Source organism: Balaenoptera borealis (assembly GCF_965194805.1).
Source record: "Balaenoptera borealis genome assembly, chromosome: 2".
Taxonomy (NCBI): Eukaryota; Metazoa; Chordata; class Mammalia; order Artiodactyla; family Balaenopteridae; genus Balaenoptera; species Balaenoptera borealis.
In genome coordinates, this window is record NC_138867.1 from 44,613,768 (window position 1) to 44,628,467 (window position 14,700).

At 36.7% G+C, this 14,700-nt stretch overlaps 1 protein-coding gene across 2 annotated transcripts in view; it reads right to left on the bottom strand.

The window, feature by feature from the left end:
• The window catches only part of PLPP1 (phospholipid phosphatase 1), a 113,762-nt gene that overhangs the window by 53,212 nt on the left and 45,850 nt on the right, over positions 1 to 14,700 (bottom strand). The window lies entirely within an intron of this gene.

The window sequence follows — 14,700 nt, forward strand, 5'->3', positions numbered from 1 at the left end:
TTATGGCAATACACTCCTACCTCAAGAAACAAGAAATATCTTAAATAAACAACCTAATCTTACACCCAAAGTGATTAGAGAAAGAAGAACAAAAGAAATCCAAAGTTAGCAGAAGCAAAAAAATCATAAAAATCAGATCAGAAAGAAATGAAATAGAAACAAAGAAAACAATAGCAAAGATCAATAAAACTAAAAGCTGGTTCTTTGAAAAGATAAACAAAATTGATAAACCTTTAGCCAGACTCATCAAGAAAAAGAGGGAGAAGACTCAAATCAACAGAATTAGAAATGAAAAAGAAGTAACAACTGACACTGCAGAAATACAAAGGATCATGAGAGATTACTACAAGCAACTCTATGCCAATAAAATGGACAACCTGGAAGAAATGGACAAATTCTTAAAAAAGCACAACCTTCCCAGACTGAACCAGGAAAAAATAGAAAATATAAACAAACCAATCACAAGTAATGAAATTGAAACTGTGATTAAAAATCTTCCAACAAACAAAAGTCCAGGACCAGACGGATTCACAGGAGAATTCTATCAAACATTTAGAGAAGAGCTAACACCTATCCTTCCCAGACTCTTCCAAAATATAGCAGAGAGCGGAACACCCCCAAACTCATTCCACAAGGCCACCATCACCCTGATACCAAAACCAGACAAAGATGTCACAAAAAAAGAAAACTACAGGCCAATATCACTGATGAACATAGATGCAAAAATCATCAACAAAATACTAGCAAACAGAATCCAACAGCACATTAAAAGGATCATACACCATGATCAAGTGGGGTTTACCCCAGGAATGCAAGGATTCTTTAATATATGCAAATCAATCAATGTGATAAACCATATTAACAAATTGAAGGATAAAAACCATACAATAATCTCAATAGATGCTGAAGAAGCTTTTGACAAAATTCAAAACCCATTTATGATAAAAACTCTCTGGAAGGTATGCATAGAGAGAACTTACCTCAACATAATAAAGGTCATGTATGACAAACCCACAGGCAACATCGTTCTCAGTGGTGAAAAACTGAAACCATTTCCACTAAGATCAGGAACAAGACAAGGTTGCCCACTCTCACCACTATCATTCAACATAGTTTTGGAAGTTTTAGCCAGAGCAATCAGAGAAGAGAAAGAAATACAAGGAATCCAAATTGGAAAAGAAGAAGTAAAACTGTCACTGTTTGCAGATGACACGATATTATACATAGAGAATCCAAAAGATGCTACCAGAAAACTACTAGAGCTCATCAGTGAATTTGGTACAGCAGCAGGATACAAAATTAATGCACAGAAACCTCTTGCATTCCTATTCACTAAAGATGAAAAATCTGAAAGAGAAATTAAGGAAACACTCCCATTTACCACAGCAACAAAAAGAATAAAATACCTAGGAATAAACCTACCTAAGGAGACAAAAAACCTATATGCAGAAAACTGTAAGACACTGATGAAAGAAATTAAAGATGATACAAACAGATGGAGAGATATACTATGTTCTTGGATTGGAAGAATCAACATTGTGAAAATGACTATACTACCCAAAGCAATCTACAGATTCAATGCAATCCCTATCAAACTACCAATGGGGCTTCCCTGGTGGCGCAGTGGTTGAGAATCTGCCTGCTAATGCAGGGGACGCAGGTTCGAGCCCTGGTCTGGGAAGATCCCACATGCCGCGGAGCAACTAGGCCCATGAGCCACAACTACTGAGCCTGCGCGTCTGGAGCCTGTGCTCCGCAACAAGAGAGGCCACGATAGTGAGACGCCTGTGCACCACAATGAAGAGTGGCCCCCACTTGCCACAACTAGAGAAAGCCCTCGCACAGAAACGAAGACCCAACAGAGCCAAAAAAATAAATAAATAAAAATAAATTAAAAAAAAACAACAACAACTACCAATGGCATTTTTCACAGAACTAGAACAAAAAATTTCACAATTTGTATGGAAACACAAAAGACCCTGAATAGCCAAAGCAGTCTTGAGGAAGAAAAACAGAGCTGGAGGAATCAGGCTCCCTGACTTCAGACTATACCACAAAGCTACAGTAATCAAGACAGTACGGTACTGACACAAAACAGCAATACAGATCAATGGAACAAGATAGAAAGCCCAGAGATAAACCCACGCACATATGGCCACCTTATCTTTGATCAAGGAGGTAAGAATATACAGTGGAGAAAAGACAGTCTCTTCAATAAGTGGTGATGGGAAAACTGGACAGCTACATGTAAAAGAATGAAATTAGAACACTCCCTAAGACCATACACAGAAATAAACTCAAAATGGATTAAAGACCTAAATGTAAGGCCAGACACTATCAAACTCTTAGAGGAAAACATAGGCAGAACGCTCTATGACATAAATCACAGCAAGATCCTTTTTGACCCACCTCCTAGAGAAATGGAAATAAAAACAAAAATAAACAAATGGGACCTAATGAAACTTAGAAACTTTTGCACAGCAAAGGAAACCATAAACAAGATGAAAAGACAACCTTCAGAATGGGAGAAAATATTTGCAAACGAAGCAACTGACAAAGGATTAATCACCAAAATTTACAAGCAGCTCATGCAGCTAAATATCAAAAATACAAACAACCCAATCCAACAATGGGCAGAAGACCTAAATATACAGATTGCCAACAAACACATGAAAGGATGCTCAACATCACTAATCATTAGAGAAATGCAAGTCAAAACTACAATGAGGTATCACCTCACACCAGTCAGAACAGCCATCATCAAAAATCTACAAACAATAAATGCTGGAGAGGGTGTGGAAAAAAGGGAACCCTCTTGCACTGTTGGTGGGAATGTAAATTGATACAGCCCCTATGGAGAACAGTATGGAGGTTCCTTAAAAAACTAAAAATAGGGCTTCCCTGGTGGCGCAGTAGTTGAGAATCTGCCTGCAAATGCAGGGGACGTGGGTTCGAGCCCTGGTCTGGGAAGATCCCACATGCCGCGGAGCAACTAGGCCCGTGAGCCACAACTACTGAGCCTGTGCGTCTGGAGCCTGTGCTCCACAACAAGAGAGGCCACGATAGTGAGAGGCCCACGCACCGCGATGAAGAGTGGCCCCCGCTTGCCACAACTAGAGAAAGCCCTCGCACAGAAACGAAGACCCAACACAGCCAAAAATAAATAAATAAATGAATAAACAAATAAATTAAAAAAAAAAAAAAGAGTGAGACAGGGAGAAAGACCAGAAAACATTTAAAAAAAAAAAAACTAAAAATAGAACCACCATATGACCCAGCAATCCCACTACTGGGCAAATACCCTGAGAAAAGCATAATTCAAAAAGAGTCATGAACCACAATGGTCACTGCAGCACTATTTAGAATACCCAGGACATGGAAGCAACCTAAGTGTTCATTTACAGATGAATGGATAAAGAAAATGTCACACATATATACTATGGCATATTACTCGCCATAAAAAGAAATGAAATTGAGTTATTTGTAGTAAGGTAGATGGACCTAGAGACTGTCATACAGAGTGAAGTAAGTCAGAAAAAGAAAAACAAATACCGTATGCTAAAAAATATATATGGAATCTACAAAAAAAAAAAAAATGGTTCTGAAGAACCTAGCGGCTGGACAGGAATAAAGATGCAGATGTAGAGAATGGACCTGAGGACCAGGGGAGGGGGAAGGGTACACTGGGACGAAGTGAGAGAGTAGCACTGACATATATACACTACCAAATGTCAAACAGATAGCTAGTGGGAAGCAGCTGCATAGCACAGGGAGATCAGCTCCGTGCTTTGTGACCACCTAGAGGGGTAGGATAGGGAGGGCGAGAGGGAGACGCAAGAGGGAGGGGATATGGTGATATATGTATACGTATAGCTGATTCACTTTGTTATACTGCAGAAACTAACACAACATTGTAAAGCAATTATATTCCAAGAAAGATGTTAAAAAAAAAAAAAAAAACAGAAGAGTTCAACACCAGGAAACCAGCTTTACAAGAAATGTTAAAGGGACTTCTCTAAGTGGAAAAGAAAAAACCATAATTATAACTATGAAAACTATGAAAGGAAAAATTTCATTGGTAAAGGCAAATATATAATAAAGGTAGTAGATCAACCATGTATAAAGCTAGTAGGAAGGTTAAAAGACAAAAGTAGTAAAGTCATCTATATCCAAAATAAGCAAAGCAATATACAAAACAAAAGGATGTAAAATATGACATCACAAACAGTAAACGGGGGTTGGGGGAGGGAGAAGTAAAAATGAAGGGTGGTTAAAAAGCATTTAAACTTAACAGATCAGCAACCTAAAATAATCATATATATATATATATATATATATATATATATATATATAGCCACATGGTAACCAGAAACCAAAAATCTATAATAGATACACTGATAAAAAAGAGAAAAGAGTCCAAATATAACATTACAGATAGTCATCAAATCACAAGGAAAGAGAGCAAAAGAAGAAACAGAAAAGAACTACAAAAACAACCCCTAAACAATTAACAGAATGGCAATAAGTACACACATATCAATAATTACTTTAAATATAAATACTCCAATCAAAAGACAGACTGCTGAATGCATACAAAAAGAAGAACTATATATATGCTGCCTATAAGAGACACACTTTAGATCTAAAGACACACACAGACTAAAAATGAAAAGACAGCCTCTTCAATACATGGTGTTGGGAAAACTGGATAGCTACATTGAGAAGAATCAAACTGGACTGCTCTCTCACACTGTGAACAAAAATAATCAAAATGGATTAAAGACTTAAGTGTCAGACCTGAAACCATAAAACTTCTAGAAAAAAACACAGGCAGTAACTTCTTTGACATCAGTCTTAGCAATATTTTTTTGAAGATATGTCTCCTCAAGCAAGGGAGACAAAAGCAAAAATAAACAAATGGGACTACATCAAACTGAAAAGCTTTTGCACAACAAAGGTAACTATCAACAAAACAAAAAGGCCAACTACTGAACGGGAGAAGATATTTGCAAAGGATATATCTGATAAGGGGTTAATATACAAAATATACAATTCAACATCAAAAAAACAAACAACCTGATTTTTAAATGGGCAGAGGATCTGAATAGACATTTTTCCAAAGACGTACAGATGGCCAACAGACGCATGAAAAGATAGTCAACATCACTAATCATCCGGGAAATGCAAATCAAAACCACAATAAGATGTCACCTCACACATGTCATAATGGCTATTATCCAAAAGAAAACAAATAAGTGTTGGTAAGGATGTGGAAAAAGGGGAACCCTCATGCACTGTTGGTAGGAATGTAAATTGGTGCAGCCACTATGGAAAACCATATGGAAGTTCCTCAAAAAACTAAAAATAGAACTACCATATGACCCAGCAATTCCACCCCTGGGTATTTATCTGAAGAAAACAAGAACGCTAATTAGAGAGGATATATGCACCCCATGTTCACTGCAGCATCATTTACAATAGCCAAGGTACGGAAGCAACCTAAGTGCCCATCAAAAGATGAATGGATAAAAGAGATGTGCTGTATATATACAATGGAATATTACTCAGCCATAAAAAAGAATGAAATCTTGCCATAAGCGACAACATGGATGGACCTAGAGGGAATTATGCTAAGTGAAGTAAGTCAAACAGAGAACGACATATGATCTCGTATGTGGAACCTAAAAATCAAAACAAGTGAACAAACATAACCGAAGTCATAGATACAGAGAACAAACAGGTGGCTGACAGAAGCGAAGGGGTTGGGGCAAGGAGAGAAACAGGTGAAGGAGATTAAGAGGTACAAACTTTCAGTTACAAAATATATGAGTCACAGGTATGAAATGTACAGTGTGGGGAATATAGTTAATAATTATGTTCTATCTTTGTATGGTAATGGATGACAACTAGATTTATCATGGTGATCATTTTGAAATGTACAGAAATATCAAATCACTATGTTGTATACCAGAAACTAACATAATGTTATAGGTCAATTATACTTCAAAAACAAACAAACAAACTCACTGAGAAAGAGATCAGATTTGTAGCTATCAGAGGCATTGGTTGGGGGAAGGGGAATTAGATGAAGGTAGTCAAAAAGCACAAACTTCCATTTATAAGATAAATAAATGTGACCACCTAGAGGGGTGGGCTAGCGAGGGTGGGAGGGAGACGCAAGAGGGAGGGGATATGGGGATATATGTATACCTATAGCTGATTCACTTTGTTATACAGCAGAAACTAACACACCAGTGTAAAGCAATTATAGTCCAATAAAGATGTTAAAAAATAAATAAATAAAATAGCTAGCTAGTGGGAAGCAGCTGCATAGAACAGGGAGATCAGCTCTGTGCTTTGTGACCACCTAGAGGGGTGGGATAGGGAAGGTGGGAGGGAGGGGATATGGGGATATATGTATGCATGTAGGTGATTCACTTTGTTATACAGCAGAAACTAACACAACATTGTAAAGCAAGTATACTCCAATAAAGATGTTTAAAAAAAAAGATAAATAAGTACTAGCGATGTGCAACATGATAAAGATAATTAACACTGCTGTATGTTATAAATTGTTAACAGAGTTCATCCTAAAAGTTCTCATCACAAGGGAAAAAATTTTTTTTTCTATTTCTTTAATGTTGTGTCTGTATGAGATGATGGACGTTCACTAAACCTATTGTGGTAATCATTAAAAAATAAAATAAATGAAAAAAACAAAGAGTAGCATTCTTAATCTTTCAAGAGGAATGAATAAGTTAGTCAGCTACAATGTTAGTATCTAGATACAAGGAGATAAATTTCAAGTTTCCAGTAATATTTTAAAACATTCGAGCACAGGGCTTCCCTGATGGCTCAGTGGTTAAGAATCCACCTGCCAATGCAGGGAACATGGGCTCGAGCCCTGGTCCGGGAAGATCCCACATGTTGCGGAGCAACTAATCCCGTGTGCCACAACTACTGCGCCTGCGCTCTAGAGCCCGCAAGCCACAACTACTGAGCCCACGTGCCACAGCTACTGAAGCCCGCGCACCTAGAGCCCATTTCTTGTCCGCAACGAGAAATCATCGCAATGAGAAGTCCGCGCGCCACGACAAAGAGTAGCCCCTGCTCGCCACAACTAGAGAAAGCCCGCGCGCAGCAACGAAGACCCAACGCAGCCAAAAATAAAATAAATTTATTAAAAAAAGATAAAAAATAAAACATTTGAGCACAAACATTTTCACCTCAAACAACAATAAATAAATATCTAGCCAACAAAATAGTTATTAAAGAATAGGTTTATAATGTGGCTAGAACCTGTGAATTTCAGAGAATGAAAAACGGTGCTATAGGAAAGATATCTCTTACCAATAAAATAAAACAAGATAAATAAATCTAATAACTCTTAGCCTGCAGGTTCATGTTAAAAAGTATTGCCTTAGCTCATTTTATTACACTAGGTGGGAAGGAGAAGAGAAAGGGAAGTAAATGAAAGTCAGAGAAAATCCTTACACTTCATTTTCACTATGAATTAGAGGGCTTTTTCCCTTAAGGCTCTCTATTAGCAAATGGAGTAATTAGAATTTAATTTATTCTTGCTTCATGTACCATTTATCTAGTGAAGATGCAAATTAAAAAGGCAAATGGTTGTTGGGTTTTTTTTTTTAAGTCTTTAAGATGCTCACAAGTTTCCCAAAGCTATATTTCTAGTAATGCAACATTAAAAAAAAAAATTAAACTAGAGCTGACTTTGCTAACTGACCCTTATACTACCTCTCATATCTGAATTCAGACTATCCTCTGATTCACCAAATTGTCTGCATACAGAGGAAGGGCTGAAATGCCCAAGCCTTTAATACAAATACCACAGTTGCAGCACAAACCTTTTGCACTTAACAGTACACACCGTGGAGGTGAATACTCAGATCTATGATTTTAATTGTCGCCAGCCCTATGCAATAACTAAACGCTCAGCCTTCAACTCTAACTCAATGAGCAAATTTATTTTGTATTTACAAAGAACCTCCACTTCTAGAATTCATTTTACTTGTAAGAACTCTATATATAATAATGGAAACTTGCAGTGTCTACAATGCATATTTCCGAATTGGTTGAATTTTTCAATTAGCATTTCTTTCTTTTGGAGTAAGAAAAGGTATGTAGTACAGAAATTAAATCCACATATGATTAGTGTCCAAAACTCAGTAGGCTTTCTATCCTTATTCTCAAGAAAAATTTGTATTAATAGACCCAAATATATTGAAAAATGTTCTTAAGCATACCCATTAACAGTAAGTTGTTTTTTTCCCTTGGACCACAAAAGAAATTACTCAGATTTAGAAAAAAAATTTGTGGGAAACAAAATCACGAACAAGTATAATTAGTCCATTTTTAAAAACAGGAATATTCAAGTGGGCAAATACTGAGTGAATCCATTGTGCAAGGAATTCTGTGAAATGATACTAAGAATACAAAGTTGAATAAGGCACAGTACATAATTACAGCAGAGAATAAACAGAGATACAAAGAGCTATGAAGTGTCAAAAGAACACGAACTGGTGAGGCTCTAAGTGGTGATATTCAAAAAGGTGTTGGTTATCAGAGTCAGAATCTCAGCAGAAGGGGTCTGGTATAGAGACAGGATTTGGGGATATAAAGCACCCCTGAAGTCACAGCGGTAAAAGAAATTGTGTAAGTGAAAAGAAGTGAAAGGCGAGGCATGGGGCAATAGCAATACTAAAGGGATGAGCACAGCAAGAGGATCCACTGAGGCAGCAGACTTGCTGGGCTGAGGGAAGGTCAGGAGAAAGCGGCATCATTGAGACCAAGTCCAAAGACAGCATTTCAGGAGGTGGTGATTGGTCCACAGTGTCCAATGGGTTTTCAATCGCCAAACTTAGCAAAAGTGGTTTCAATAAGGAACAAGGAGTGGAAACCAGACCACAGAGGTTTTAGTAAGAAATGATAAGAAAATAAGCATGAATCTACCACAAATGCACACTATCCTTCTGAGAGTTTAAGTGAAGAAAGAGACTGGGCCTTCTGTGGAAGGCCCTAGAAATGTTTTAAATTAATATTAATATTTGCAATCTCTCATATAAACTCATGAGATGTATTACATCAAAGTCATTACCCAATGCCATTTCATTTTCACTAAATAACTAAAGCTGAACGTAGACCCCCCAAAGACGGATGGAGAGGAAGACCAAATCACCAGTTGTTCACTGACCCACTTAGGGTTGGAAAAGATGAGCTAGTCTAGAGTCCTGCTCTGGAAATTTTGGAACTAGAACAAAGACTGATTCAGTCAGAGCTGGCAAACAGGACTGATCAATGCACTAGAAGACTGGCTGGAGAAGAGGCTGAGGATAAAACAGGTCTGCAAAGAAAACTGAAGTGACTAGTCTGACCCGAAAGTGAGAAAAGGTGAAAGCAGCTTTGGTTCCCCGCTACCAAAGGGCTGCACTGATCTTGCTGTTTGGGGGGTTGTTAAAGTACCTTGTATCCTTTCAACAAAACCCAATTTCACTTAAGCTAGTTAGAAAGGGATTCTGCTCCTTGCAACCAACAGAGCCATAACTAAAACAATTATAACCATTCCCCCTACTCTGAGACCATATAGGTTTTTATTGTTTGATTACCCTCTATAATGCTATAATGAACATTTCTAAATACCAATCCTTGTTTGCACTTCTAATTATTTCCTTAGAATATATTTTTTGTGTGGAATTATAGCAAAGGATATAAATGTTAAGGTCCTTGACAAACTGTTCCAGAAAAGTTTTTTTACACCACCTATTTATTCTACCAGCCACAGTATACAAATGTTACAGAAATGCAAAATTTTAAAGATATCTGATGCTATCTTTGACATTCACTATAGATTTTAGGGCAAAAGTGAAGGGTTCCATTTACTCTTTCATCTATTCAAATCAAGTACCCTTTTCCTTTTACCTGAAAGATTACATTTCTAAAACAATCCCTTTTCATCATTTGTCAAATGACTGCATTTGTCATACAATGTTTCTCTTAATACTTCAGTTTACAAAATTCATTTCCATTTCCTTCTTTAAAACAACTTCATTGAGGTATAATTTACAAACCAAAAACTTTATCCACTCTAAATACATAATTCAATGACTTTGGTAAATGTAGAGAGTTGTGCAACCATCACCACAATCCAGTTTTAGAACATTTTCCTTACCCAAAAAATTCCCATGAGCCCATCTGCATTCAACCTTTGTTCCCACCACCAACCCCAGGCAACCACTCGCATGTTTTCTGTATCTACACAGATTTGCCTTTTCTGAACATTTCATAAAAATGGAGCCATACAATATGTGGTATTTTGTAAGTGGCTTATATCACTTAACATAATATTTTTGAGGTTCATCCATGTTGTAGCATGCATTTTGTTCCTTTTTATTGCTAAATAGTATCGTATTGTATGTATATGTTACATTTGGTTTATCCAGTCACCAGTTAATGGATACTTGGGTTGTTTCCAGTTTTTGTCTATTATGACTAATATCACTATAAACATTCATGTACAAGTCTTTGTGTGGACATTATTTTCATTTTAAATGAGTAGACTCCTAGGAGTGGAATGTCTGGGTCATGTGGTAAGTTTACGTTTAACTTTTTAAGAAACTGCCAAACTGCTCTTCCAAAATAGCTGCACCACTTTACATTCCCACATTCTGCTTTTTAATATGCCCACGTGGCTAGTCGTATTAGCCCATTTAAGAATCAGATTCTACGCATAGTAAACTCATACTCACCCACAAATAAATATAGCCTTCCACCTTCTACGAGTGAATATTTATAATGGTTCAAAAGAGAATAAGTGATATATAACTCATTGCTTCCACAAACTAAACACACAAGAACACTTCTCCATCCTTTTACCAGAGACAGGAAAAGACAACATAAGATCAAGTTCGCACAACATCTTCTTCAACTTCCTCTTACACAAATAATCAGGATCTTGAAACCATAATATAAATGCTAACAACTGTTTTAGAAAGACTGGTGATGGAGTGTCCAGCAAAACTGAGAAACTATGGTTAAAAACTTTTTTACACATTAAGGGAGGAACTCTTCCAGTGAAAACTACACAAATGTCTCCAGGAAAAATTTTTGTTTTAAGTTTCATCCATGGTGTAGCATAGATTGGTATTGTGTTCCTTTTTATTGCAGAATAGTATGCCATTATATGTATATAAAACATATCAGGTGCCCAGGAGAGAGTGGCATCCGTAATCACAGTCTTAAGAATCCATAATCACAGTCTTAAGAATGCAGGACACTTAAGGAAGATGTAAAAATAATTGTTATTTCTGTCAACATTAAGGGACATTATAATTCAACTAGAGAAAGAGCTCAGAGATTTCTCTAATAAAGAAGCAATTATTCAATTCAATTATTTAACAATTAACTGAGTTCCTACTGCTCTGTACAAGGCACAGGCTTGAGTTGGGAAGGGACTGCAGGTAATGGCACGTGTCCTACCGTGGTCAAATTCTGGATTTATTTTGAAAGTAGCATCAATGGTATTTACTGATGGATGGACTGGATATGAGTGTGAGAAATGAGGAGTCAATAATGATCCTAAGATTTTCCATTTGGGAGACCAAAAGTTTAAAGTTGGATTAACTGAGATGAGGAAGACTATAGAGACTGAATAGGGGGAGCAAGGAATAAATCCAAGAGTTCATACTTGGATGCATCAAGTTTGAGTTGCCTATTAGTAGAGATGTCAGGGACGCAGTTGTATGTAAGGTTCACTGGGGGAAAGGTCCAGGCTGAAGATATAAATTTAACATAGAGGTGGTATTAGAGCCATGAAACTGGATGAGATCACCAAGGAATGAGTATAGAGGAGAAAAGAGGACCCAAGGACTGATACCCAGAGAACTGCAAAATTAAAAGGTCAGGAAGAAGAGAAGGAAGTTGCAAAGTAGAATGAGAAAAAGCAGCCACTAAAGTAGAATTAAAACCAGGAGAGTATAGAAAACCCCAAGAAATCTATCCCCGAACTCCTAGAACTAATAAGTGTGTGTAGCAAGATCACAGGATATAAGGTCAACCCACAAAAATCAATCATACTTCTATATAGTAGCAATGAACAACTGGAAACCAAAATTAAAAACACAATACCATTTATAATAGTTCAGAAAACTGAAATACTTAGGTACAAACCTAATAAAATATAGGATCTGTACGCTGAAAACTACAAAACAGTGATGAAAAAAATCAAAGACCTAAATAAATGAAAAGACATATCATCTTCATGGATTGGAATATTTAACAAAGTAAAGATGTCAATTCTGCCCAAATTGATCTACAACTTTTAATGCAATTCTTATCAAAATTCCAGCCAGATTTTTTCATAGATAGATTGATTCTAAAATTTATGTGGAAAAGCAAGGGAACTAGACAGCTAAAGCAAATTTGAAAAAGAATAATAAACTTGGAGGAGTAATACTTCCTGAATTTTTTTTTAGAAAAATGTACTGTATTTTATTTTTTCCCATTTGATTTTAAGCTACTCAGTATATCTTTTTTTACCACCAATATATAACTACAGTAATCAAGACAGTGTGGTATAAGAGGAAGGAAAGACATATAGTATATCAATGAAGCAAGAACAGAGTCCAGAAATAGACCCACAAGAGGACAGCCAACTAATTTTTTTTTTTTTTTTTTACAAAGGTACAAAAGCAACTCAATGGAGAAAGGAGAGTCATTTTAGCAAATGATGTTGGAACAACTGGTCACCTATACACACACACACAAAAAAGATGAACTTTGACCTAAACCTCACCCTTTATACATAACTCAACACAAAATGGATCACAGAGATAAGCGGAACACAGAAAATTGTAAAACTTTTCGAAGAAAACATAGAAAAAAGTCTTCGTAATAGGGTTAGGTGAAGAATTCTTAGACATAACACCAAAAGCAGAGTCTATAAAAGAAAAAAATGTATATTCATAAACTTGATTCATCAAAACCAAAAACCTGGGCTTCCCTGGTGGCACAGTGGTTGAGAATCTGCCTGCCAATGCAGGGGACACGGGTTCGAGCCCTGGTCTGGGAAGATCCCACATGCCGTGGAGCAACTAGGCCCGTGAGCCACAATTACTGAGCCTGCGCGTCTGGAGCCTGTGCTCCGCAACAAGAGAGGCCGCGATAGTGAGAGGCCCGCGCACCTTGATGAAGAGCGGCCCCCACTTGCCGCAACTAGAGAAAGCCCTCGCACAGAAACGAAGACCCAACATAGCCATAAATAAATAAAAAAATAAAAATAAAAAAAAACCCAAAAACTTGTGCTCTCAAAAGATACTTTCAAGAAAATGAAAAGATAAGCTACAGACTGGTAAAAAAAAATACTTGCAAATCTCATATTCAACAAAAGACTTTCTATACCAGAATATATGAAGATCTCCCTAAACTACACAGTTTCAAAAAATCTAATCTGAAAATGAGCAAAAGACTTGAACATACACTTCACCAAAGAGGTATGTATGCATGGATAGCAAGCAAGCACGTGAAAAGGTGTTCAACATCAGTAGCCATTAGAGAAAAGCAAATGAAAACCCTAATGAGATATTACTACACACTTACAGACGGTAAAAATAAAAAATACTGACAATACTAGTGCTGGCGAAGATGCAGAACATTATACACTGCTGGAGAGAATGCAAAATGGTTCAACCACTCTGGAAAACAGTTTGGCAGTTTCTTATAAATTTAAACATACATTTACCAAAAGACCTAGAAATCCTATTACTGGCTATCTACCCTAGAAAAATTAAAACTTGTATTCACCCAAAAACCTGTAGACACATGTTCATAGAGTCTTATTTGTAATAGTCAAAAACTGGAAATAACCAACATGTTCCTTAATAGACAAACAGATAAGTAAGCTGTGATACATCCATATATCAGAATACTACTCGATAGAAAAGAAAAACACCAACACACCATTGATGTACTCAACAACTTGGATAGATCTCAAGGGTGTAACTTCAAGGGGAAAAAAAGCCAATTTAAAAAGGATAAATACTGTATGAATCCATATATATAACATACTTGATAGAATTATAGTAGGTATAGTAGAGAGTAGGTTAGTGGTTGCCAAGGGTTAGGGATTGGGAGAGGATGTGACACAGAGAGATGGTAGGAGGGAGTTTTTATGAGGTGATAAACAATTCTGAACCCTGACTGTGGTAATGGTTACACGAATCTATACAAGTGATAAATTTCACAGAATTATACACATACACAAAAAGAGTGCATGTAAAAACTGGTGATATCTGAATACGGTCTGTATTCTGGTTAACAGTACTGATGATTTAACCATAGTTACGTAAGATGTCATCTTCGGGGGGAGCTGTGTGACGGGTACATGGGAACTCTGAACTATTTTTCAACTTCTATGAGTCTACAATTTTTTCAAAATAAAACATTTCTAAATGTTTTATTACGGTGCTGAGAGATTCAAGTAAGATTGAAGAGCACTGGATTTAACAACTTGGAAATTGCTGGTGATTGACAGGAACTATTTGCATAAAGGTGGTGATTATAGAGTAGAATGCTTAAAATTCAGATTATGGAGGGGTTTAAGTTATTAGAAATGGCATCAACTAGGATATGACATGGGAGGTAAATGGCTGAGGCAGACAAAGGACAGTATCTCTGAGGTAGAAAAGT